This window comes from Ambystoma mexicanum, chromosome 9 (genome assembly GCF_040938575.1).
Source record: "Ambystoma mexicanum isolate Mex_15411 chromosome 9, UKY_AmexF1_1, whole genome shotgun sequence".
Lineage (NCBI taxonomy): Eukaryota > Metazoa > Chordata > Amphibia > Caudata > Ambystomatidae > Ambystoma > Ambystoma mexicanum.
In genome coordinates this window covers 1,473,632,391-1,473,658,669 of record NC_090931.1, presented here as the reverse complement: position 1 = coordinate 1,473,658,669, position 26,279 = coordinate 1,473,632,391, and positions in this window count along the sequence as shown.

The window sequence follows — 26,279 nt, the reverse complement described above, 5'->3', positions numbered from 1 at the left end:
GGGACTTAATTTTGTCTTTAATTTACTGATGGGTACTCCCTTTGAACCACTCCACTCTTGTTCATTAAGATTTCTCACCCTTAAACTATCTTATTAGTGGCATTGACATCTGCTGGGAGGGTGTGCGAATTACAAGCTCTATCTTGTAAACCCCCTCATACAATTTTTCATAAAGACAAGGTTGTCCTACAAGTGAAGCCTAATTTCCTCCCAAAGGTGGTTTCTGAATTTCACATCACTCAGAAGATTACCTTACCTTCATTCTATCCACCTCCCTATCCGGGGAAAGAGGAAGAAAGGCTACATAGGCTGGACCCAAGGCGGACAGACCAACTGTTCATAGGTTACTCAGGGCACAAATTGGGATTACCGATAACAAAACAGACCATTTCCAGATGGATTATTTTGGCCATTCTGGAATGTTACAAACTGGCAGGGAAAGAGCCTCCTCAAAATCTTAGAGCTCATTCAACCAGGGGTATCACAGCCTCTTCGGCCCTCCAAAGAGGGTTACCGATTCGAGACATATGTGCGCTAGCGGATGGTCGTCTGCACATACCTTCACAAACTTTTACAACCTGGATTCCTCCTCTAGCCAAGAGACTAGGTTTGGCAAAGCTGTGTTACACTCTGTTCATTCGTAAAAGGAAACATGGCAATTTTACTCCCACCTCCAGTAACACACAACTGCAATGGGAGTCTATCAAGATAAGGAATACGTCGGAGGACACAATCCCTTCGAAGAACAAGTTGCTTCTTTCCTGGTAACATTCTTTCGATGGGATGTTCCTCTGACGTATTCCTTATCGCCCCTCCCATCCATCCCCTCAGTAAAACTTCCCTTGTGGTTACAGCTTACGCTCCTTCAGTGTCAATAACAAGTTCATGTAAAACTACTGTTAAACATCAAAACGGAACTGAGCAACGGACACTGCGCAAGTCTATTTATATGCATGATGACGTCAGCGCTGATACGGAGGCTGTCGAGGGACATCGGCTCGAGGGACGTCGACACGCAGCGCTCTATACTGGCATTTTTTTGTTCCGAGGCCAGTAAGCTGGAGATGATCTAGCAAGATAAGGAATACATCGGAGGAACATCCCATCGAAGAACGTTACCAGGTAAGAAGTAACTTGTTCTTCGTAATTATTGCTCTCATCTTCCTCGTACAATTTCGACCATTCTAATATACTCTGGGCCTCATTACGATACAGCTGGGATACCGCTCAGTGCTATTTGCATTACTGCAACTCGTCCCGTCACAATTTGCGTGGCAGTGTTAAATCCCCATTCTCCATTGGGTCCGTGTGACCCAATGGGGTTGGGGGCACTATTAACGCCGGCGGTAATTGCGCCTGCGGTAATAGCAGGGAAAACTGCCAGAACATTGAAATGTTTACCTCTAGCAAAAAGCAGGAGATAAAAATGCCTTTCGATTAGATTGTGTCCTCCAACGTATTCCTCCTCTTAGATGTATTCGCCCAACTTTAGCTGCTTCGGAAATGTTTTCTCTGCACAGGGCTCCGTGTGTCGATATAGAGTCGAGTCGAAGTCCCTCAAGGGCCTCTGTCGAGGGAAACGTCATCGGGTATACAAGTAGCACGCGTGCCGCCCGTTGGCCTCAGTTCCGTTTTTCTGCAATACGTGTTGCTTCAGAGACTCGACACGCCTCGTTAGTTCTGTGACGCAGTTATTATGAAGTAGATATTCAAGATGTCCTCGTCGTAGACCCCGACTACCCCGCATTCGGGGTTCAAGAAATGTAAATCCTGCGGTTCCAAAATGTCCATCAAGGACAGTGGATGAATTTCGGGCCAAGACCGAGATTTTCCAATGATGTGAGCTGCCACTCCCAGTAGATGGAGTCAAATGCTTTAGTCGCATCCAATGATGCCACTACACACTGTTCTTTGCAAGCATTTGTCTGGTCTATGATGTGCTTGAGTCTTCTGAGGTTTAGGGCCGTACTACGCCCGGAGACAAATACTGTCTGATCTGTGTGTACTAGTGTTGTGATAACTGTGCGGAGGCATCTAGCCAGCACTGTTGTAAGTATCTTTATGTCACAGTTTAGCATTGCCAGAGGTCGGTATGAATCACACCTGTCTGCTGGTTTCCCGAGTTTGGGAATGGTCATACCAGCTGGGAGCGAGCCCGTTTCGTAAGCCTCCGTAAAGACTTTTAGAAGTGTTGGGGTCAGGGGAGCAGTATAAGCTTCATAAAATTGGGAGTGGAATCCATCTGTACCCGGGGTCTTTCCAGTAGGTAAGGAAGTTATGGCTTCATTACATTCCTCAACCGAAATGGGTAGGTCCAGGGATGCTCGCTAACTGTCCAAGAGCTTCAGCAGGCGTTTCTGGGAGAACACCTCGTCCAGGTCATTTTGGGGGATTGCAGCATTGTGCTTGTACAATTGTGTATAGAAGGAGGTACAAATCTAGTTGATCGTCCATTGGGATCTCCACAGGGTCCCGCATTCATCATAGAGCGAGGAGGTCTGTGGTCTGGGGTGCTCACGTCTGCACAACCATGCTAGCAATCTCCCGGGTTTATCTCTTCCTGAATGCGCTAGTGCAGTATGGGCAGTGTAATCGAATTTGGTCAGTTTCTGCCAGGCATTGCGCCATCTAGATCGTGCCTCTATCACCTAGATTGTGCCACTATCAGTTTTTCTTCTGTGGACTGTAGGACTGGGTGTTGGGTCTCTAGCGTTTTAATTTCCTCTTCCATGGATTCCAAGGTCTCACGTAGTGTCTGACGGATACCCCCAGCCCTAGCTATAACCTCACCTTTGGTCAGTACCTTCATGGCTTCTCATGTGATGCCCCAACTTCGCACACTTTCCCCATTATTCTCAAGGAAACTGATTAGGAAGTCTGATAAGGACCTGTTGAAAGCTACATCAGTTAATGCCCCGACGGGAAGATGGCATGTCGGGATTGGAGGTCTAGGGTATTCGAGGCATCACTCAATCACCAAGGGGGAGTGGTCCGATATTGTGCGGTCCCGCGCTAATGATCTCTGGGAGATGTGTTGATCCTACAAAGAAAAAGACAATTTGCGCCTACAGTTTGTGAGGGGAAGAGTAGTAGGAGTAACCCCTGGTGTTTGGATGTATTTCCCTCCAGACATCAACTAGGCTGAGGTCTGTTAGCATCATGTTCAGTGTGGTAGAGGCTGGGGAGGGATTGCTAGTCAGAGGGGACGATCGATCCAGTGCAGGGTTTCGTACACAGTTAAAATCTCTGCCCCACAGGACAAGGCCATTGCTCCTTGCTGTTACCAGTTTAGTTAGGGTATGTACGTGCGCCGGGATCTTGTGGTTTGGAAATTATGAGTTTATAATACAGATCTCCCTATGTTCAATATATCCTCTTACAACCAGGTACCTCCTCTCCCTGTCACTTTCTAAATCTAACAATTGAAAGGGTAGTGTGCCGTCAATTCAGGTAAGCACTCCTCTGCCAAAATTAGTAGGTGGCACCGTACCCCGTCCCTCCTCAGTGGGATGGTAGCACGTCTTGTCCCTCTGGGAGTAGATGTGTCTCCTGGACCAGTACTATGGATATCTTTTTACATTTCATATAGGATTTCACCCTGTTTCTGCGGAGGTAGGTTGCAAGCCCCGCACATTACAGGACATTATTCTTATGGCAGTCGACATTGCGTTGTGTATTGGTTGGCCCTCCTGTGACCGTTACCCCTGTACCCCAGGAGTAGCACGGTTGTCCTATTTCCGATAGCCCTTCAACGGGTTTATACAGCACCCGCCAAAGTCCCTGTGTCAACATATACATATACATTACAGATGCCCCTGATCAACAATTTAAGCGCTCATCTCTCCCACCAGATGGGACTCCTGAAGTGTCGTTTTGCATGGTTAACATATAAGAACAACAAAAAACAAATTCAGAACTTGAAAATGGTGCCCAACAACGCCAATTTGTTCCGCCCTGTGTAGTCTTGTTTGGTTCACACTGAGGAATTAAGCGTTTCTAATGGATTTGGTGACAATTGTTTGTCTGGTATTATTAGCACTCATATCGAGACCTGAGGCCCCAATCTCCCGGTTGTTGCGAGTAGCCTTTTGTATCTCTTTCGTCATGGATCTGAGTCGCTTTTGCTAGACAGGTTGTTGTGGTCCATCATTTTAACCTTGTCTATTCTTGACTCCAGGTACGTATGTAAGGCTGCTATTGCTGCGAGAACTTGATTTTCTTGTGGGTCTTGCGGGATCACAGGAATAGGTTGTTGAGTGGCATTGCTGTTTTTCCCCTGTACCATGAAGGATTCCATTGTCATGGATGTATTCTTGTTTTTGATGGCTCACATGGTGTGACGTTGTTTGGTGGGTAACATTAATTGTGCAGTGTTTTGTTGTCCAGTCGGGGGCCCCACTCTGTTTGCGGGATACCTCTTTGGGAGCCCAAGTAGGCTCCTCCACAGTAGCATAGTCTGTGGTGTAGCAATCAGCTTGTGGCTAAGCCAGCAGGTGGGCATGTCGCAGAGGCGCAGACAATAGGGTTGTACAGGTTAAGGCGAGTCTGCAAAAGTTCAGCGAGTTGCGGAAGTATTAGTCGTATAGTAGGTCACATAGGATCTTATTACTGTGCGTGCTGGATTCTGTGCTCAGTGATTTGAGTATCTGGTCTCATTGTAGTTGCCCACACCACTGGTAATTTATTTGAGGAAGATCAGCGTCATTGATTCTCCACAGTGGGCCTGTGGCCACGGTACCTCGTATATGCTTCCTTATCCTGGGTGATGGTGAGTAGAGCGGCCTGCTCCAGGCGCAGTGATGAAAGGTAGGAGGTGGGGGAGTGGTAGGCCATACGGGGTTTGCCTCACCCTGTTATGTATCTTGTTCCTTGGTGGACCAGGGTTTTGTTGAGGCCACATGAGTTTATGCGGGCTGTAAGTTCTGAAGTAATGTGGTGGCAGTCAACACCCACTGCGTGGTGTTGGGTTTTAGGGCCCGAGCCAGGCTTTCGGGCGTGCTGCTCAATGCGATTCCCCTGTTGATATTGTCGGCGCTGTGGCAGATTATGTAGGAGGGGGTAAAGCAAGATGAAGGAGTGAGTCCCTTTGGGTCTGCCCAGTCCAGTTGCGGGGGGAACCTTGTTGAAGTTTAAAATAAGTAGGGACAGACGTGTTTATATGTTGGCGAAGACCCCGGGGTGTCGTAGCGGTCAATTGCACTGAACGCACATTAAGGAGTTGCTAGGCTGGAGCCTGCCAGCAGGAGCCATGACTGTAGTATCAGGGCTGTCGAGAGCTGCAGGCTATGCTGCATGTAAAGGAGGCTGGATGGTGCTGCAAGCTTCAATGCGGCTCCGGGTGGTGTGGCTGCAGCCCCGGTCTGTTCCCTCGTGCTTGTGAGGGCCTGTGATGGATCTTGTTGGCGCACCCCGGTAGGTGGTCCGGTGCATGGCGTTGTTACTTGCCGCATAGCCCATAAGCACACAATAAGTCAAAGACATACCTCAAATCATGCCTAACAGTGGGAGGAAAAGAGTCTCAGGGCCTCATTACAACTCAGGCGTTAAGGGTTAACGCCGTCGTTAACCCTTAATGCCTGATTCCTATTTTAACGGCTGCTTTTAGCAGCCGTTAAAATCCATGGCGCTAACCCGCCATGATTCTAATTACGCCACCGTAATTTACGGTGGCGTAATTAGCGTCTTCCCCACTCCCATTATGCCCTATGGGGCAAAAATGGGAATGGGGAAGGGAAAATGGGAAATGGGGATTTACCGCCCCACTCAACTTGGAATGGGGCGGTAAATCCGCCATCCACCATGGTGTAAATGTAGTTTACACCATGGTGGTAAAGTTGGCGTAATTACCGCCTGGGTCGTAATGAACCCCTCACTCTTAACAGGAGAAAAAAACAAACCCCAAAAATCCAGCAAAGCTGCAGGGGGACTCACTAGGTTTGGGAAAATAGCCTTATAAGAGAATTCTCCCTAACAGTCCGGTGTGTGGCATTGTTACTTGCCGGTGGGCCGAAGGGTGAGCCGGACTTTGTGGGCGGTTGCTGTCAAGATGTAAGTAGCTGTACTGTTAATACCTGTCCCTCGCTGCGGTCGCCATTTTGGTGCACAGGGGGACTCTTGTAGTTTCTCAATTTATATCGTCTCGGAGCTGCGATTTTCCCCCAGAAATGGGGGCGGCAGTCGGGCATCCCTTTCCCCTGCTCAGAGGCATATTCCTGGACTAAATTGGAGTGTCTTTAATTGCCGTTGCAAGGATCGTAGTAGGATCTCGGCAGGAGCTCCACGCAGCTCAGTCCTAACGCATCAGCTCTGGCCACGCCCTTCTTCTGACCTTCATTATGATATGTTTTGATGCACTGACAAGGAAAATAAGTTGTTATATGTCCTTTGAACACTGGCTTGGTGTTTTGACGAATCCATGTGCAGTGTTTTTGTTTTAACTCCGGGGTCTAATATTTCTTTGTAATTTTTTCATGACCTCACTGCCGCAATTCAGGCCTGGGAATGAGTTTGCCCCCCTTGCCTTTACCAATCACTGCGCAGCATTCAGTCTTGCTACGGGAAGTTGCAGCTTGGTATGTGTGAACCTCTTTCCAAGGGCCTGGCTAATATTCCCTGCTGAGGGGGAGGGTTGTCATGCTTCGAAGATGGCTAACTGGGTTTTGAGGCCTGCATGTGTTATTTATTCAATTGGTGTAAAGGGCCACTGTGGTTTTCCAGCATTATGAGTGACTGTGAAGTTCCCAGGGCTACTATTAAGTGCTACTATACCTGTTAAGGATATGTGATTATATTCAAAGGTAAGGTCTGTGCTTGATGGCTTAATTGCCTCTCAGGGGTACGACTTACTGAAGCATGGCTAAGAGTACATTGTATGGCCTACACAGAGAGTTCTATATGTGTGGGGCTGCTTTCTCTATGTTGGGTGCCTTTTCGCTATGACTTTCAAAGCTTGTATTTTCCTGCACAGTGGGGGTGTTGGAAGTACTCCCCACCAGTGGGGAGCAGCGACAGGCATAGTCCTGAATTCCCCCTTACCTCATTCAGCAACCCTTACTTCAAAAGTGCAAGACCTGAAACCTTTGGCATGATGGAAAGGATAAGGTGATTGGCCCAAAGGACGCTCAACAATATACCAGCAAGAGGGTGCTAAATCCCTCTCTAGCCAAAGTAAAACATATGATTGTGTGACTTGTCTGAGTTTGCAGGTGCTTGTTCTATTAAGTGTGTAGTTGCCTGTAAGATTGAGTGAGAGGGTGCTTGTGTGATATATTGAGATGGTACTTGTCATGTTGAGATGGCTAATCCTTCAATCCAATCATCAATCCTTATGCTGGACTCCAAAATGTCCCTCTGGAAATGCTGTCCCTATACTGCGATGATGCGCCGCCTATCTAATGCAGATGGCAGAAAGAAAAGGTCCCTACAACTAAACTGAGCTAAAACGACATACAAATGCAAAAATACTAAAAAGAAAAAAATGGCAAAATATTTAAAAGGATACATTCAGGTGGGGATTCTACGCCCATTTTATTCCCCCCTCACCTGATTGTGTACCCAAAATCTAATAGAAAAGCCACATACTATAGGCTTGCCAAGCTCTAACATTGTATCCAAACAGTTCCAAAGGATATTTGTATGTTGGTTGACCGGTTTCGGTGATAGTCCAAATAGTTTGATGTCACCTTCTTCTGGACCAATGTACAATTTCTTTACACTTCCACAATGAAAACTTGGGGAAGTGTAAAGAAACTGAAAGTTAGGCACTGACAGGTACATTGACCGATAAGGGTGGCAGTTAGCAATTACCTGCGAAGAATCCAAAAGCTTGCAAGACAACAGGTGGTCAATCTTTTATTGGTGCTGAAGAATTTACCTCAAACTAGTTGGCCTGTTACCGAAACTGGTCGACGAACCTACAGATATCCTTTGGAACAGTTTGGATACAACGTTAGAGCTATGCAAGCCCATATTATGTGGCTTTTTTATAGATGTGTAGGGACATTTTCTTTCTGCTATTCCTATTAGATAGGCGGCGCATTATCGTGGTCTATGGACAGTATTTACACAAGGGCAGTAGAGAATTTCTAGAGGGACAATTTTGAGTCTAGCATTAGGATTGATTTTTGGATTGAAGGATTATCTATCTCTTGTGTGATATTATGATTACCCCACTGGTGGAGCTTCCCTAGATATATAGGGTGTGTGGGTACTTAATGACCTTTTGTGTGTTTTTGATTGTCGCATTGAGCCTGTGGGAGTTACATGATTGAGTCTGCTCAAACATTTGTTATTGATAGTGCCCATCACTTTATGATTGCATTATGGTTGTTTGTGAGATTGGCGTTGGTAGCTTGTGTGATTATGGGTGTATGTGTGCAACTGTATGTGTGCAACTGTATGTGTGCGTGTGTTTTTTGAATGAGCGTGCAGGCGCTTCTTTATGTGAGTGTGCTTGGTAGCATTAATTCTGAATGTCTCTCAACCTTCATTTCTAGAGTTGTTTCTATCGGTGTTACAAATGGCCCAGTCTTCTGTGGAGTGGTTGGACATGCCCTACGACATGAGTATACAGGTAAGGGCAGGAGTTTGAGTGTCTGCTGCCTCTGTGCTCTAACAGTGTATTTGTACTTTGAGTATGCAATGTTGTGTAGCCTATGAATTTTGGAAACATCTCATGTGACAATCAGGACACTTTTGAGGTGTAAAAAAGGGGAACACTGTCATCATAGACCTTCTAAATCACTGGCCTTGTCACTGTGCAATATTCTCCCAGCATCCTTTTCGGTATTGGGAGCCTGTCATATTATCCCAACAGTAATGAATGCCAGAAGATACACTGTCCATCACCCTGGTAATGCAAATGTCACCTTTGAGAATAAGGTGATCTGCATGTTTCTCCATCTAGCGCAAATAAAAAAGTGCATCATTTGCCAATTTGTTGTTTGTCTTCGTTTCTGGGAATGTGGCCCTTTATTGTTTCATTTCAGGTTGTGCATGATATATTTGATGAGCTATTTAACTCATTGTTGAGCTATATAGTTATGCAATGTATAAAGGTTTGAGGGATTTGCCCGCACACTACGCAGCTCATAGAGTGTCCTTGTCTACTGTATGGCTCAAGGGGAAGCACTAGGATTTAGAATATGATCTGTTACATTTGTATTAAGAACTGCACCAGCTGGTGATGGCTGGATTTTCGGGGAATGTTAGCAATGCTTATGTGGGCAGAACCTGTATCCTTCTCCTCTTCTAGATTTGCAGGTAGTGCCTATTCTGCAAAACAGGATTGCATCTGGAGGCACTGATGAAATCTCTTGTGCCCCGTTAATCCACACTACGTAAATGGACCCCATATGACTCTAAATACTTTTAAATCTTGTATTGTACTAGTCTCATCCAATGCTTGGTGAACTGCTGTCTCGTGAGTTAACCTCCTGGTCCACATTTGTACACTTGGTTGTGTATGTGGGCAAGCGCCATTGCAGAAGAGGAATACAGTGCCTCATTTAGTGCAACAAACTACCTGTGTGAGTTAAGCATATTGACATATATCAATAATAAATATACTTCGAGTGGATTGTGTCCTCCAATGTATTCCTCATCTTAGATGTATTCCATCCAGCTTTGCTGCTCTTCGGAAATTTTTTCGGCAGAGGGCGCCGTGCGTCAATGTCATCAAGTCGATGGTCCCTCGAAGGCCTCCGCCAAGAGTGATGTCATCGGGTGTATAAGTAGCACGCGCGGTGCCCGTTGGCCTCAGTTCTCTTTTTCCGCAGTATACGTTGCTTCGGGCATTCGGAAGTCGTGCGGCTCAAAAATGTCGATCACGGACCCGCACCGAGAGTGTTTGTGGTGCCTCGGAGAAGGCCACGACATGGAGGCCTGCACAAAGTGTCAGGTGATGACGGGAAGGCCTTGCGAGAAAGGAGAGGAAAGCTACAGGTAGGTCTCTTTCACGTCGAGAAATCTCCTTGACGCGAAAGGCATCGATCTAGGTCCCGAAGCGATTCCCATCGCTCGTCGTCTTCATCAAAAAAAATTAAGAAACGGCGCCACAGGTCTCCCTCCACCTTGTCGTCAGACGAGTCTCCGAAAAGCATGAAATGCCCCACGAAACATTCGTCTTCCAAAGAGTGGGAAGCATTCAGGGTCAAAATGATGGAGGTGTTTGAGAAAGCAAAGCCTCGGTCCGCACCTTCTTCGGAAGCCGGCCGGGAGCGTCATCGCTCCGACACTCGGGCGCCCTCGAGCCCGAGTGATCGAAAAAGGAAGGATAGGGAACCTTCCAGGATGCCGAGCGAAAAACACTCGAGTCGAGTTGACCGTTCGAGGTCATCGACATCGTCCGAAACCCATCATACCTCGAAGGGAACATTTCCGAAGACCGCCTCGACGCCCTCGAAGCAGACCCTGTCGACGACCACTATGTCGTCGACACCGTCGACACCCTTATCGACGTTGACGCCGAAACCCTCGACGCCAAAGGCTCCAGCCAAGCCAGGAAAGCCAGATAAAGAGAAGGATAAGGTTACAAAACCTGTAGTTTCCTCAGAGCCCGGCACTACACCTCCTCCTCCTCCTCTCCCAGAGAAGGTTTTCAAGCCTCTGCCCAGGAAGGAGTTTTTCAAATACCTGACCTCAATTTTTGAGGAGCAGGAGAGATCTGATGAGGCAAATGTACCTTTTTATTGTGGTTGTGAGGGAGAGAGCTCCAGCGCTGTTAGCTCTCTGGAACATTTCTCCCGAACCTATGGCCCTATGGGACAGCCAGTGCCGTATTTGGGTATAGCAAAATCTCTCACTCTCATTTACTCTAAACTTCTCTTTGCATCTTTCAAATGTGACGGGGGAGCCCTCCTCCAAAAAGTCGCCTGTCCTAAGTTAACCACCCTCCCGCCATGACTGAAAGCACTTAGTATTACAGCCCGGAGAAAACTCTGGATTGTTCCAGATAGGAGTTAGTGGGCCCAATGTGTCCCTTATACCCCATTTCCGCGCTGCTGCCTTCCATATTCAGGCAACTGTTATCGTAGCCGAAAGGGGGCCTTTATTCACTTGCGTTTTCATTGCTGGCAGGTGTGGCAGGTCTGCGGGGTTACCCGGACACCAGCTCCCCTCGATCTGCGTCCACTTTGGCTTGTCCTCCTCTTGTATCCAGGAGTATGTGTGTGATAACAGGGCTGCTAGTGTATACCTGGCTATGTCTGGCACTCCTAGCCCCCCAAGGTTCTTGTCTCGCAACATTATTCGCTTACCAATACGAGGCTCCCCCCCCCGCCCCAGGCAAAGTTCTGCAATTTCTTTTGCAAATCCACCAGTACCGGGCCCGGAATGCGGGTCGATATTTCTGTGCAAAAGTATAGTCACCTGGGAATTATATTCATTTTTATAGCCGTGATTCGCCCGAACCAGGAGACATCCCTAGAGGACCAAGCCTTTATGTCTTTCTTAAGAGTTGTAATAAGTTGCGGGAAGTTTGCAGCATATAGATGATCCGGGTCTCTAGTGATCCGAACCCCCAGATATTCGATCGCGTCTTTCACCCATGGGATCGGCATTAGTTGGCTGAGGGAGGTTCTGGCTTGTTTAGAAATATTAATCGCCAGTGCTGATGATTTGTCTAGGTTGATTTTAAACCCTGACAATGCCCCAAATTCATTAATTCCCTTCCATAGAGATTCAAGGGAGGAAGACAAATCTGATGCTGTTATTAATACGTCATCAGCGTAGAGCGCTGTTTTATAATCCCTACTTCCTATCTTAATTCCCCTTATCCTATCATTCTGCCTTATTTTGGCTGAAAAGGGTTCCATTGATAGAGCAAAGACCAGGGGACAGAGTGGGCACCCTTGTCTAGTACCTCTTGTTATTTGTATTTCTTCAGAACTCCTGCCATTAACTCTGAACATGTCTTTTGACGGGTCTCACCTTTTTGGCAACAAGGCTGACGAGAGCCTTGAGAAGTTACAGACCTCAAAAGCAGCTGCCAAATCTTTAGGAGCTGCTATTAGGCAACCTCAGCCTTTTTGTGCGCAAGGACAATCGTGGAGGGGTCGATCCTATCATTACTACACCTCATATGGAAAGGCGAGAGGAATGGCCAGTCAAAGGGGCCAGAAAAGGGCCACTCGCGGTGGACGAGGAAAACGTGTAAAGCCAGCTCCAGCTGCAGCCTCTCTGCCATCAGCGGCTGCAACATCCGCCACAAAACCACTTTGAGGACTTGCATCACAAAACACCTGTAGGAGGCAGGCTGTCACAGCATCTGCAAGAATGGCGAGCCATTACTTCAGTTGTTTGGGCTCTAGAAATAATAGCCCAAGGCTACTGCCTTCCTTTTCTAACGCAACCTCAAAGCAATCCACCAGGGAGACACCCATTGAAGTCTTCGAACATGCTCCTACAGCAGGAAGTTCTAACCCTGCTGGAGAAAGGTGCTATAGAACCAGTACCTGCAGCGGAGAGGAACAAGGGATGGTACTCCCAATATTTTTTGATCCCCAAAAAGGACGGAGGACTGATACCCATCTTGGACTTAAGAAACTTGAACAAGTTCCTCAGGAAGGACAACTTCAAGATGGCTACCCTCTCTCAGATCCTTCAGGCCCTTCAATTTCAGGACTGGTTGGTGTCATTGGACCTCCAGGATGCTTATTTTCATGTGCCGATTCATCTCAAGCACAGAAAATACCTGAGGTTCATAGTTGGAGACTCTCACTATCAGTTTCGAGTCCTGCCATTCGGATTGACCTCCGCCCCGAGGGTCTTCACCAAGTTAATGGTAGTGATGGCAGCGCACCTCAGGAGAGGGGGGATTCATGTCTACCCCTACCTGGACGATTGGTTGATCACGGCGCGTTCTGCTGAGCAAGCACTGGATCATCTGAAAGTCACCTGCCACTTCCTCCACAGACTGGGCTTCTCCTTCAATTTCAAGAAGTCGCAAATTACACCTTCCCAACAGCTTCAGTACATAGGAGCTGTATTAGACACATCCGTGGGAAAGAGCTCGCCTCCCAAGTCGAGGGCTCAAGACATTCTTCAGATGGTTTCCAAATTCCAAAATGCGCAAAATCTCCAGGCTTACGACTTCTTAAGGTTGCTCGGCCTCATGGGATCCTTCATCTTCCTGGTGCCAGAGGCACGCCTGAGGATGAGATCCCTTCAATGGGCTCAAAAGACTCAGGTCCCAGTTCTCGGGTCAAATGATGGATCTTCTTCAGATTCCAAACAAGGTCCGACAAGATCTTCTATGGTGGACCTGTACAGAGAACATCCTAAAAGGATAACCTTTTTGGCAACCATGGCCGGAGATCACAGTAGTGACGGACGCCTCACTCATGGGGTGGGGAGCTCATGCCAACGATTTGACAATCAACGCTCCATCGGAGCCCAAACTACACATCAACCTTTTAGAGCTGAGGGCAATCAGACTAGCACTGAAGGCCTTCCGGCCATTTGTCAGGGGAAAGAATGTCCTTATAATGACGGACAACACAGTGGCCATGCATTACCTAAACAAAAGAGGAGGTGTGGGGTCACTACCTCTGTGCAGAGAGGCAATGCAGCTCTGGTATTGGGCAGTTCAGGAGGGAATCTCTTTAACTGCAATTCATCTAGCCGGGGAAGAGAATATGACGACAGATGCTCTGAGCAGGCAGAGCATGGTGTCCCACGAATGGGAACTGGCTCAGGAAGTCATTCAAGAGATCTTCGCACTTTTGGGGAACCCCTCAGTAGACCTATTTGCAACCGGTATCAACCGAAAATGCGAAAGGTATTGCTCAAGGGAATTTCCCCCGAGAGGAGTCCTGGGGGACGCGTGCATGGTGGAGTGGAATTTCCCACTATTGTATACGTTCCCTCCGATTCCCGTCATTCCTCAGGTCATCAGGAGGCTGAGACGCTTCTGGAGCCTCATGATCCTAATTGCCCCAGATTGGGCCAGGAGAACGTGGTACCCGGACCTTCTAGACATGTCCATCTGTCCTCCAGTACGTCTTCTTCAGAGAGAGAACCTTCTCTCTCAAATGGGGGGTCAGGTTCTCCATCCAGAGGTCAAAAAGCTCAACCTTCATGCTTGGTATCTGAAAGGCTGAGCTACAGGGATTGGAACCTTTCAGATGATGTTATGGAGGTGTTGCTTACGACAAGAAGGCCAGCAACAAAGTCTCTATACCGTTGCCGTTGGAAAAGGTTTTGCAACTGGTGCAGAGAAAAGAATGTCGATCCTTTTCTATGTTCTATTCCGGAAGTACTATCTTTCCTTCTGACCCTACCACATAGAGGTCTGCATATTGGAACAATAAAAGGTTACCTTGGGGCGCTTTATTTTCAAGCACTCGTCGGAAGAATGCTCCTACTTCAAAATTCCTTTGATAATACAATTCTTAAAAGGACTCACTAATGTGTTTCCTCCTCACCCATTTCAAGTACCGATTTGGGAATTCAATTTAGTCCTAAAATTCTTAATGTGTGCTCCTTTTGAGCCTATGCACACGTGTCCGTTAAGATTACTAACATGGAAAACGCCTTCTTAGTTGCTTTAACATCAGCAAGAAGAGTGAGCGAATTGCAGGCACTGTCTTCTGGGCCACCCTATACTGTGTTCCATAAGGACAGGGTTGTGTTGAGGGTAAAACCATCATTTTTACCGAAAGTAATATCTGATTTTCATTTAAGTCAGAAAATTGTTTTACCTGCATTCTATCCTCCACCCCATCCTTCTAAGGAGGAGGAAAGATTACACAGGTTGGATCCAAAAAGAGCTTTAAGCTTTTACATCTCTATACTTTCCAGACTTAGTGTGCACAACCAGCTGTTTATAAGTTACACAGGAAGGAAACTGGGTCAATCGGTGACAAAACAGACAATTTCACGCTGGATCGTGCTTTGCATTTCAGAATGCTACAGACTAGCACAAAAAGACCCACCAGAAGGGTTAAGGGCTCATTCCACCAGAGGCATCGCCTCTTCGACAGTCCTTCAAAGAGGTGTTCCAATAAGGTCCATTTGCGAAGCAGCACCTTGGTCTTCACTACACACCTTTTCAAAATTCTATAGCCTGGATGCTTCCCAGTCTAAGGAGCTGGCTTTTGGAAAAGCAGTGCTTTATTCTTCGCTCCTCTACCTCCAACTCACTCAGGGTCAGTTGTTTTTCTAAGAAACGAGCTGGGGGTAGATCTCTGTCTTCGGCTGGGGCCTCCCTCTGGAACAGCCTCCCTGCCACTCTAAAACTTGAGGAGAACCATCTCTGGTTCCGGAAGCACCTCAAGACTTTTTTTTTCTTTTCTTTCTCTCCTTTGCTCCCCCTCTCCCCTGCTGATCTGTTCTCTCTTGGCACCGTGCACCTGGCCACCCTCTGTCTTTTGGGCCCAGGTACCTGCTCACCCCGTCACCCTCCCGCACTGCCTCCGGGCCACCCCTTGCACTGGGGTCTGTATCTGTACCCATACAGCCCCCCCTTTTTCTTCCTGCACTTATCGGACCTACCCTGTCTGCTGCCTTATACCTAGCAAATTGCTGGCTGCATTACCACTGTTTGTTGCCTTTATTATTTATTTATTGTTATTTATCTGTTTCTCTTCTGCTTCGCACTTTCCACCTCTCCCCCCTTCCATGCACTTTTCCCCTCCCCCTTTTCCCATGCACTTGCGCGTTCTCAATGTCACTGGGCCTAGTAAGATCGCTGTTTTGTTCTCCCCTGTTTCCCTCCCTTGCCTTGTCGCGCTCTGAAACACTTGTGTACGAGCGCGATAGAAATAAAATATCAATCAATCAATCAATCAATTCCGCCATCTAAGGGCATTGAAAAAATCTAACTCCTCCTCCAGAGAAATTATACAAAATACTGCTTTGGGAGTCTATCTAAGATGAGGAATACGTTGGAGGGCACAATCCACTCGAAGAACAAGTTAGATTTGTAGATTTTTCCAGGTTATTACCATCTCAAATCTCGCATGGCTGATACCTGTCTGCCGGCACAATCTACACAGCACAAGATCAAAGATAAAAAGGGGAAAAACAGAACTGAGGCCAATGGGCGCCGCGCGTGCTACTTATACACCCATCGACTCGACGACATCGATGCACGGCGCCCTCTGCCGAAAAAATTTCCGAAGAGCAGCAAAGCTGGATGGAATACATCTAAGATGGGGAATACGTTGGAGGAACATCCAATCGAAAGAAAGTTACCAGTTGGTAAGTAACTTGTTCATCTTAAGAATATAGGAATCAATAAAAAGAACTTCTCTCCATATATAAAATGCTGCGCAATTAATAGTATTCCAAAATTGATCACCCACAGTACGCTCAATGATGGTAACAAATCTGGTATAGCTTTTCATATAATTGGATTGCAATTTCGTACATTTCGTAAGAAGATGCCATGCTTTCTCAATATCTAGCTGGCACAGTCAACACAACCTCTTTTTTCTAGGTAAACCAATCCACCTCCCTGTATGTTCCAACGTGGGCACTATGTTAAATCGAAGATATATTATAAATCTTCTTATTTGACTTGAATGGTATTTGCTTAAATAAGAACAGGGACGTTTATGTTGAAAACCCTGCCATAGAGTTTCAGCTTGGCCAATGTATCAATATTATAACACATGTCTAAGTCCCTAGTTTTATTTTTTTAAATAACCGCCCTGTTTGGATTTAAGATCAGGTCTTCAATAGATAAATTGAGTTGTGTTATGAGCCTCAGTGTAGTTTTACGTATTAGTACTAAGAACTGATTTTTGGTATCAAGAACATATTGTTCTGCTAGATAGCTGATCAAAGTGTTAGATGACAAAGGCAAATTAATTATAATAAATTAGATTTTACAGTGTTATACCAGCCATAGGGAGCGTATTGAAGGAACACCAAGTTCAGCGCACAGGGCTTCTACAGGCATCGAACTGGGAACTCCCAGAATAGATCGTAATATTTTTCCCTCAAATCTTTCAATCCAGAACGTCATATTTGTGGAGAAGGCGGCAAGTCCATATAATATTCCTGATAGTGTACTTTTACGATATACGAAAATAAGTCCCTCTATGTTATTCCCACCTGTCTTGCGTATAAAACGCTTTACCAAAAACCATTTCTTTAAAATTTTCAGTCGAACATATTTACCATATAAATCTTGAGGTGGAGCATGACAAATTGTGAATCCAAAATAGATGTATCTATATACTACCACTTCAATTGTAGGCTATCAATATTCCATACAAATGCAGATTTCTTGAATGTTCCGCCAAAGTTAAAACTTTGGTTTTGAATGTTTGTATTTTCAGATTATTTTCCTGTTTGTAAGTATTGTTGGGGGAGAGGTGGTATATTCCGCCCCACTACACCATTCCCGCACCAGGTAAATGTTAGGTGAGCTAAGGGGGTAGCTATTTTTGCGTTTTGTGTGCACATTTGCATCTTCAGGTTGTGGGTGGGTAAACAAGTGCATCGCTGTATACTGTGGACTACATTTTGTGTCTTCCCAAACACCATCTTTGTCTAGGCCCTCTGCCGAAATGCCGGCTCTTCCTCTCCAAGCTCTGCACACAGTCAGCCCCCATGACCTCAACCCCCTGTCAGCCAAGCCCAATTCCTGTTCTCACGGGAAAACGGCCCTTCATTGTTGCAACTAACAAGTATGAAACTCTGACAGAATGTGCTCATCCCAGAACGTGAGACCAAGGCTTGTTCCTGCCCCAGCGTCCCATCCATCTCTGCTGAGATGGATCTCATGCCCTCTTCACTCCCTCCCTGACAGGCCTTGGTCCATTGAACCCATGCCCCTGTTCCCTTTGAATGCATCTGGTCACCAGTCCCTTCCCCCAGACCACCTTAAATTCACCCACCATATACCTAATCTCTAGTGGTCATTTATTCTGGTAACACTAACAGCTATCCCATGTGCGTTTGAAATCATGAGACCCCAGGAATCACAAATCACAGATCGACCCTTCTGATAAGGCACCTGGAAGAGCAACCCCTTGGCATACCCCCCATAAAAGCATGGGTCAGAATGTCTTTTTTTTCTTACAGACAGCCCCTTTCATACAAATGTTTATAATAAGTTTGGTGTTTAGTTTAGTTAGATAGATGTACGTCATCTCTGCCAACCTCGAGCGACATTCACCCTGCGAGTATGAATCCAGCCGACTCAGGTGATGCCCGACGAACTTCCAAGCTGCCAGCCAATCCTGTGGAGCCAGTCCCTATATCCATATAATGTATCCATGTCTTCTACCAATCCTAATGTACCCTCATGTACCCATAGGGAAACGTCATTAGAGACGTCTCCAGAGATTATAATGTACTTACTGTTCATGTAATCTCTGCAGAGTGCTCTCGGGCAGCATAGCTCTTTGCTTCCAATTATTTTACTTATATAAAACTTGGTTCCCTTTCAATTACTCTCCTGGTTTAATTCCCTAGTGGGGTGTGTAATTTACTTTGTCAGTTTGGACATGTGCATGCTGGGGTGTGAGCCTTCATTTGGTGACCCTTTATGCGTGATAGTTCAGGAGATACTTCCGTACTTGCGGCGAGATCCGGGGCTACCCGTGGAGGGCCATTACTACCTGAGGTTGCCAGAAGTTCTACAAAAGCATACGCTCCAGAGTTGGGCCTGTGGGTCCCTGCTTTGCAAAAACCCAACTGCTCGTCTTAGTTGGGCAGGACCCACCACGGGGGAGGCCCCCTTGGGATACACCACGAACTGAGGCTCTTGAAAGAACACCAGCATGTGAGTTCTAACTGCAAGGGAAGAACAAATAAGGGTGTGTGACTGGGAGATTGAGGGGTAATGGTAGAGAAACATGCATGGTTGGAGTGTGAGCGTTTGAGATAGGTAGTTGAGAATTTGTATTTTCTTTATATGGCCATTTTTCTTTTTCATATGGAGAAATAAGTTGAAGAAAAGGGAAGATATTGGAACCTAGCTCTGAAAGGAGGTAGATGCCGGCACCAGGTTGCACTGTCTCGACCAGTGTACAGATTAAAAAAGAGAAGAAGGGAACAAAGTAGGAACCTCATATACAAAGAAGGCTCTATAATAAAGAATAGTGGTTGTTTTAGGCATTATCTTTTTCTTAGTGTTTATTGTTACGGATCAGCGCAGAATGGGCACATGTGGTGTGCGTGGAGAATGAGTGAAAGGGGATTTGGGTAAAGATAACAAGGGTGGATGTATTTACTGTACTGTATTGCATAAACATTTGTTGGTCGTGTTTTGTTAAATGTTTTATGCTTTATTGTGTTTATGTGTAAACAAAAGAAGCAGTACTATGGGGGGGTGAAGAAACAAGCTACATACTGCAGAAACCTCCCCTTGTATCAAGAAAAAATAAAAAAGTATAACAACGAATGGGTGGCGGAGCTGAGGGGTCAGGGGGCGACCTGTGTCTGGCCAGAAGAGGGGTCTTTCAATAAGAGAATATTAGATCATGTTGCCACCCATTTGATGGCAAAATATAAAGGGAAGACACTCCAAAATAGGAGAGAGGTTTTAGACCTGTGGGGAATAAGGTTAGGGAGGATGGCAATGTCTAAAAGGAGATCAGCACAAGTAAGTAAAGAGAAAATATGGTCAAAATTACAAATGCCACTAATTCATAAGGGTGCAGGAATACCCCATTACGTGCCTTGGGCATTGATGGATAAAAACAACCTCCTCAAAGCCCTCCCACCACTTTTGGCAGGTGCAGGAAAATGGATTTACGCATTTGAAAAACATACAGCTAGGTTGCCATTGGCAATTAGAGATGTTAAAAGCTTCTTAGTTACAGCAGTGGGTGATCAGGCTGACTCTGTGTGGGTGAAGGCGGGGTTCCCAGGAGTGTCACTGGGGAATGATATGCATGATGGTGCCCCCTTTAACAATGTACGAGCAATAGTGTGGGATGCCCTGTGGAGGTCCTTCTCCGATACCCCTGACTTACACTATATAATGCAATGCACTGTGGGGGACGAGGAAGATGCTGCACAGTACATTCTTCGGGTGCAGGAGATGTGGCGGGCAGAGATGGGCACGGCGTGGGACCAATCCACCTCCCTATTTTACTTCATTATTAAATGTGGCCTCCCAAAGGAGGGACAGAAGGCTCTTGATAAAATAGCTGGGATAGAAGCCAATGGTTGGCCAGAAATACAAAGCATTATAGTGCACCATTTCCGGAGGATCAAAGGAAGGGAAAGAAACACGGCACAGCGAAGTCTGGCGGAGGAGCCAAAATTGGTACAAGCAGTAACAGCAACGCCTCCCCCAGAGCAGTAAGGCGAAGAAAGGGAGGTGTCAGTAGCGATACAGGCGAGGATGGCTGCAGCATTGGCAGAGAATGGGCAGGAACAGTGTGGTGGAGAGGAACTTTATACAGGACCCCAGTGGTAAGGAAGACCCAGCCTAGGAAGAGGTGGGTACAGATGGCAGCGGGGAGAAGGAGGAGGATGGCGGACAAGGATCAAGGGGAGGTGCTGCTGGACAGTGCTGGTCGTGCGGCAGGTGGGGAAACTTTGCAAGGCAATGTCGAAGTAAGCCCCTGGGGAATTACCAAGGTAATCAAAGATATGGAAATGAACAACAATATGGGGACCCACACACGGGCAGCTCTTATGGTCTGCCCATGGGAAATAATGAAAACAAATGCCGGCAAGAGAGAAGGCTCCACCAGGATATAGCACATTCAGACCTCCCCCACATTGCATGCAAAGCCGCCCAGGGCAGCAAAATCAAATAGCACACACTCATGCAAACAGATTCGCCACTTGTGCTAATGGTGCACCATCCCCATTTCAGGGAACATGTGTGCTCAGTGATAACCTCTTTACATGCCCTGGAACAGACACTCATCCCAACTAGGACAGCCCACAGAGAGCACTTGCGTGTCCCGTACTATCAACTACCTTACGACCAGATGAGGAACCACTGGTGGGGCAGTGATAGGGAATAAACAGTTCATTATTATGGTGGAATCGTGGGCAGAAAAGTCCTGTTTGCGTGAAGTCAATTTTCCGCTGTCTAGCAAAAATCTTGAGATGCAAGGATTCTCTGGGGCAGTAGTCAGGTTCCATATACAGAAGATTTGGACCTCAGAATAGGGGGTAAAACAGTATGAGCAAGCACCCCTGTTGTACCATCAGGACTCTCCTGTTAACTTATTGGGATGAGATCTTTTAAGTAAGTTAAACATGACCATCACCTTTACTGAGAGAGGAATAGTGTGCTCTACCCTGGGAATGTGTACACTACGAGCAATGTTATTGATACAAACAATCGCAAGCAAAACAAAAATATGAGGAATACCCACAAATACTGAAATGTTTATCTATGGGATACAAGTATTGGCCCGAGCAGTAACCGAGATAACAAAAAGAGTGGAAGGTATCCGCTGACTTTGTATTCCGCAACGTGGCCACACCTGAGATAATATCAGGGACAGTCATTTCACTTGATTTACAGGGAGTGCAAGTATCAGCAAAACAAATTGTGGCCATTGGCTTAGATGCACATGGGTGCGAGTCGAGGACAGTACTATGTATTGATCCAAGTATTGCATTAAGGGAATTAACAGATGAAGATCTGTTCACTGACGACACTGATGGGGAGAGTGTATTGAAAATTTGCATGCCATGAATAGAGAAAAGAGAAGTGGCAAACCGCTTCATGGCCGCTGTCAGTGCACCGTCATCTTTTTGTGACACCGACTAGCAAATCCACATGACGTAGGGCTATTAAGAGAAGTGACCCCAGTGAAAATAAAACTGAAACCAGGTGCTGTCCCCCCAAGAGTGACGCAGTACCCCTTGTCCAAGGAAGCAGAGGAAGGAATACAAACCACAATACATGCATTACTACAGCAGGGCATCATTGTCCCCTCTAACTCCCAATGTAACACAGCGATTTATCTATTTAAAAAAGCAACAGGAGGGGCTTGGCGTATGGTCCAGGACCTTACACCCCTAAATGACATAGTCCAAAAAGAGGTACCTCTCGTTCCAAATCCAGCATCTATCTTGTGTAGCATCCCCAAAGAGGCGACCCACTTTACACTGGTGGATTTGAAAAATGCCTTTTTCTCAGTACCCCTCGATCCAGAGTCACAATACCTGACAGCATTTACCCTAGGGGGTAGGAGATATCAACACCGCAGACTACCCCAAGGATATTGCGAGAGCCCAAGCATATTCAATAGAATACTCCATGGAGACCTTGGTAACATTGAACTACAAAACACCATATTACAGTACGTGGATGATCTCCTAGTATGTAGTGAAGGAGAAGAAAGATGCAGAAAAGATTCTATCACTTTGTTGACACTTCTGGCCCACAGGGGATACAAGGTAGACAAAAATACATTGCAGTATTGTTTAACAGAAGTACTTTACATAGCTCAGCTCATCTCAAAAGATGGTAAAAAATGATTCCAGACAGAGCGGCAGCAGTGCGTGCCGCGTGTACGCCGCACACTGTGAAAGACATGAAAACATTTCTGTGCATCTGTAATTATTGCTGTGCTTGGATTTTGCACTCTGCGGCGTACATGAGGCCGCTACTGAATGGCCTAAAAGAAGAACAAAAGGAAAATGTTCCAGTAAAATGGACACCTGAAATGCACACAGCCTTCACAACCTTAAAAGAACTGATAAGCACTGCCCCTGTCCTAGCTACCCCTGACTATGATCGCAAATTTTACTTGTTTTCGCACTGTAATGGTACACTTGTGACTGCGGTGCTAACACAAAAGACGTCACTAGGGCACAAACCCTTAGCATACTACAGCAGCATACTGGATTCAGTAATGCAGGGACATTTTGCGTGTGAACACTCTCTCGCAGCAGCCATGTTTGCATTACAGAAAAGAGCACCGATTGTAATGGGCTGCTCCTTCACATTGTACATTGAGCATTCACTGTTTGCAATCCTTGAATAATCAAAATCCACACTGACCACCCAATGTAACGCTCACCTAATAGCCACGGGGACGCCACTCAGCCGGTCCGGACTTCCGACCACTTTGAACCCTTCCCTGGACTTGCTCAACCAAGCACTGAGCCTGAAACACAGTATTATCAGACGTCAATTCCCTATTGGTCTTGTTTGTCTGGCCCCCCTTTTCTTCCCTGGGTCCCAACCTTCCCCCGGACCTATCCTCACCTTGTTTTTTGAGGTGGGGCGCTCTCCGTCCTGCCTTCGATGCAGGGTTGCGTTGGGTGATGCAGGCTGGAGGGTGCCTAGTTGCTTCACTGGCACGGGCCCGGCGGATGGGGCTTGCTGCGGCTTCAGCCCGACCGGTAATTGGAATGAGTCTTACAAAAGTTCTGATGGCTCTAGTCCCTTTAATACTGTGTCTTTCTTTCCTTAGGTGATGAATGTCTTGAGGATGGTGATGCGCTGCTGAAGTAAGTAGGAATGCGGAGCGTGATGCTTATTGGCTTCCTTAGCACTAACCAATGTTCGTCTTTTCCGTGTCCTTTTAGGTGCCGCAGTAACCCAGCATGGAAGCGAGCTGAGGAGATGAGCTGCGGTGAGAAAGCGCGATGTGCGGTGCCTCTTAAATGTTTTGCGCTAACCTGATGTTTCTTTTCCCCTTTTTCAGATCGGCGGGATGCTCCGGAGCAGAAGTTGTCCGATCAACAGGAGTTCAGGTAAGGATTAAACCCTATTTGCAAATTCGAGAGAGCTAAGTATTGCAGAATGCTTACTAACGTCTTTTCTTCTATTCTTCTCCCCTTTGGTAGGGCATGGCGTACCGAGATGGAGATGACTCTGCCGTAGGAATCCGCAAGACTGGGAAGAGCTGGACAGAAGTTGGATGTTCTTCCCAGTATTGGCAACAAAGTTCTGATTCTTGCAGGTGCGCTGGCGCTGAAGAAAGAAGTGGGCCTCTTCAGGAGATCCGAGCACAGTGAGTGTCACGCTGCAGATGCAGAGAAACGCAAAGCATGTTTCTCAGGCCGGGTGTGGTTTAAATAGTCTGTAGGTATCCCAGGTATCCCTGAGCTGAGCCACACCCGAAAGACTAGACCGCTCATCCAGTTCAAGGAACTGAATTACATGGGGGCATCCATTGCCCCATAATACATTGCAAGCCCGATACTAGGTGGATCTCAGGACTGTGTGTGAGCGTGGTGCCAAAGGCGCTAAGTCTGAGTCCAAGTAGGTGTCTAGGGAGATGGAGAGGCCCTTAGGGGCCGACTAGGTGGCCGTGAACTGGCTCCAGCCTGATATGCCGGGGGGCTGGGAGCAGGAACCGTGACACCCAAAGAGCATCAGCATATGAGATTATCATCTGAAGCCCAAACGTCCATGTGGTTAGGTGTAAAACAGTAAATCCAGCAACATTTATCACAGAGCCATGCACGGTGCAGGATGTGCAAGAACATGATTTTGCCACGTATGAAGGGGAAGGAGATGATATCCCTAAGGCAAGAGAACAGGTAGAAATATATTTTGTGGCTGGATCAGCATCAATTTTGTCAAGAGACAGGTGAAAAGCATGTTGGCGCTGCAGTAGTGCGATTAGAAGAAGGAGAATATGAGATACTTGTACAAAAATATTTACTCATGCACTACTTCGCCCAAGCAATGAAGTTGTTTGCCCTAATAGAAGCACTACATGCAGCGAAAGGGTGCGCGGTAACAATATACTCAACATATGCAACCACCACAGGAAAAAATGCTGGTCTATCACGGTAGAGGAGGACAGGTTTCAGGAGAGCAGATGTGTCCCCAGTACAACATGCACCATTGCTCAACGAATTAATAATGGCATTGGCAGAACCTTCAGTAGTAGCATTGGTGAAATGTCAAGCACACCCCAACAGAAATGACGTTATTTCACTCAGTAACGCAGCAGCATTTGCCACCGCCAAAGAAGCAGCATATTTGCAGAATACCAAAATGAAGAATGCATCCTTAAAGAGAAAACACAAAACATAACAGAAGAAGGATATAATGCCTTATCAATAACTCAAATTATAGACCTCCAGAATGATGCGCTGCCACAAGAGCAAGAGTTATGGGTAAAAAGAGGTTGAACAAAGTCTCCCGTTGACCTCTTATGGAGGCAAGATAACACAGGAAATGTGGTTATGCACTACATTTCCCAGCACACACTTCCAAACAGCAAATTACTGCACACATCCAAGAAGATTGGTTTGTTCCAAATCTCCGGGAATTTCTCGCTAAAATGTTAATTGAATGCACGACATGCCAAACTTTTAACTCTGGAGTGACCCTTAGAATGATACGTGGCACATTGCCACGTCCGGTTGGACCCTTCTGTGAGCTGCACATCGATTTTGCACCCGGCCCCCTACCCATACCTGCATCTGAACCTCCTAACCTACGAAAATGCTGGAAAAAACGAATAATCACCCCGGACCTAGCCGAGGCACTCCTCCAGTCTCCACCACCTACCTGCCACTCTAACAACCAACTAACACCTGAGGCCTTTGACTCATGGCTCAACACATCTCTGATGCGACTCACCCCTCCATGTAAACCATCAACCCGCCGTGGCCCGTTCCCCAGATGGTTCACTCCTGAGCTGAAGACCAGTAAACGACACTACAAATACCTAGAACGGAATTGGCAAAAAGAGAAAACCCTCGAGAGCAGGACCACCTTGGCCCGACACTTGTACCGTTACAAGGCTGAAATCCGGAAAGCTAAAAAAGCCCACTACAACACCCGAATCCTAAACTGCAAAAACCCAACCAAGAACTGCACAAAATCGTCTCCGAATTCACCAACCCAACTTGTAATAGAACCGTCCCGACCCCGTCACAATCACTGTGTGACTCACTCTCCCTCCACTTTTACACCACAGCTATTGAAAGGACAAAAACTCTAAACACCAAACTGGCTCTCATACAACCAATTAACAATCCCCCTCCCATACCGGCCAGCCCGTCAAATGCAACCTCTACTCAACCAACGTTCGAATCCTTTGGTCCAATATCACCAGAACAATTTCTCAAACTTCTATCTGCCCACAAACCATCTGGATCCCCTTTGGACCCCTGCCCAGCCACAACCCTTAAAGAAATCTTTGCTTCCACCAGCGCTGGAGAACATGCAAGATCTATCATAAATGCCTCCCTTTCCTCCGGTATTTTTCCCGAAGCATTCAAAATGGTACACGTCAAACCTCTAATTAAAAAACCCTTGCTCGACCCTCCCGAGCCCAAAAACTACCGCCCAATCTCAAACACCAGATTCCTTGCCAAACTCATTGACCGAACCGCCTACTCCCAACTAAACGCCTTTGTCGAAGCCAACAATCTCC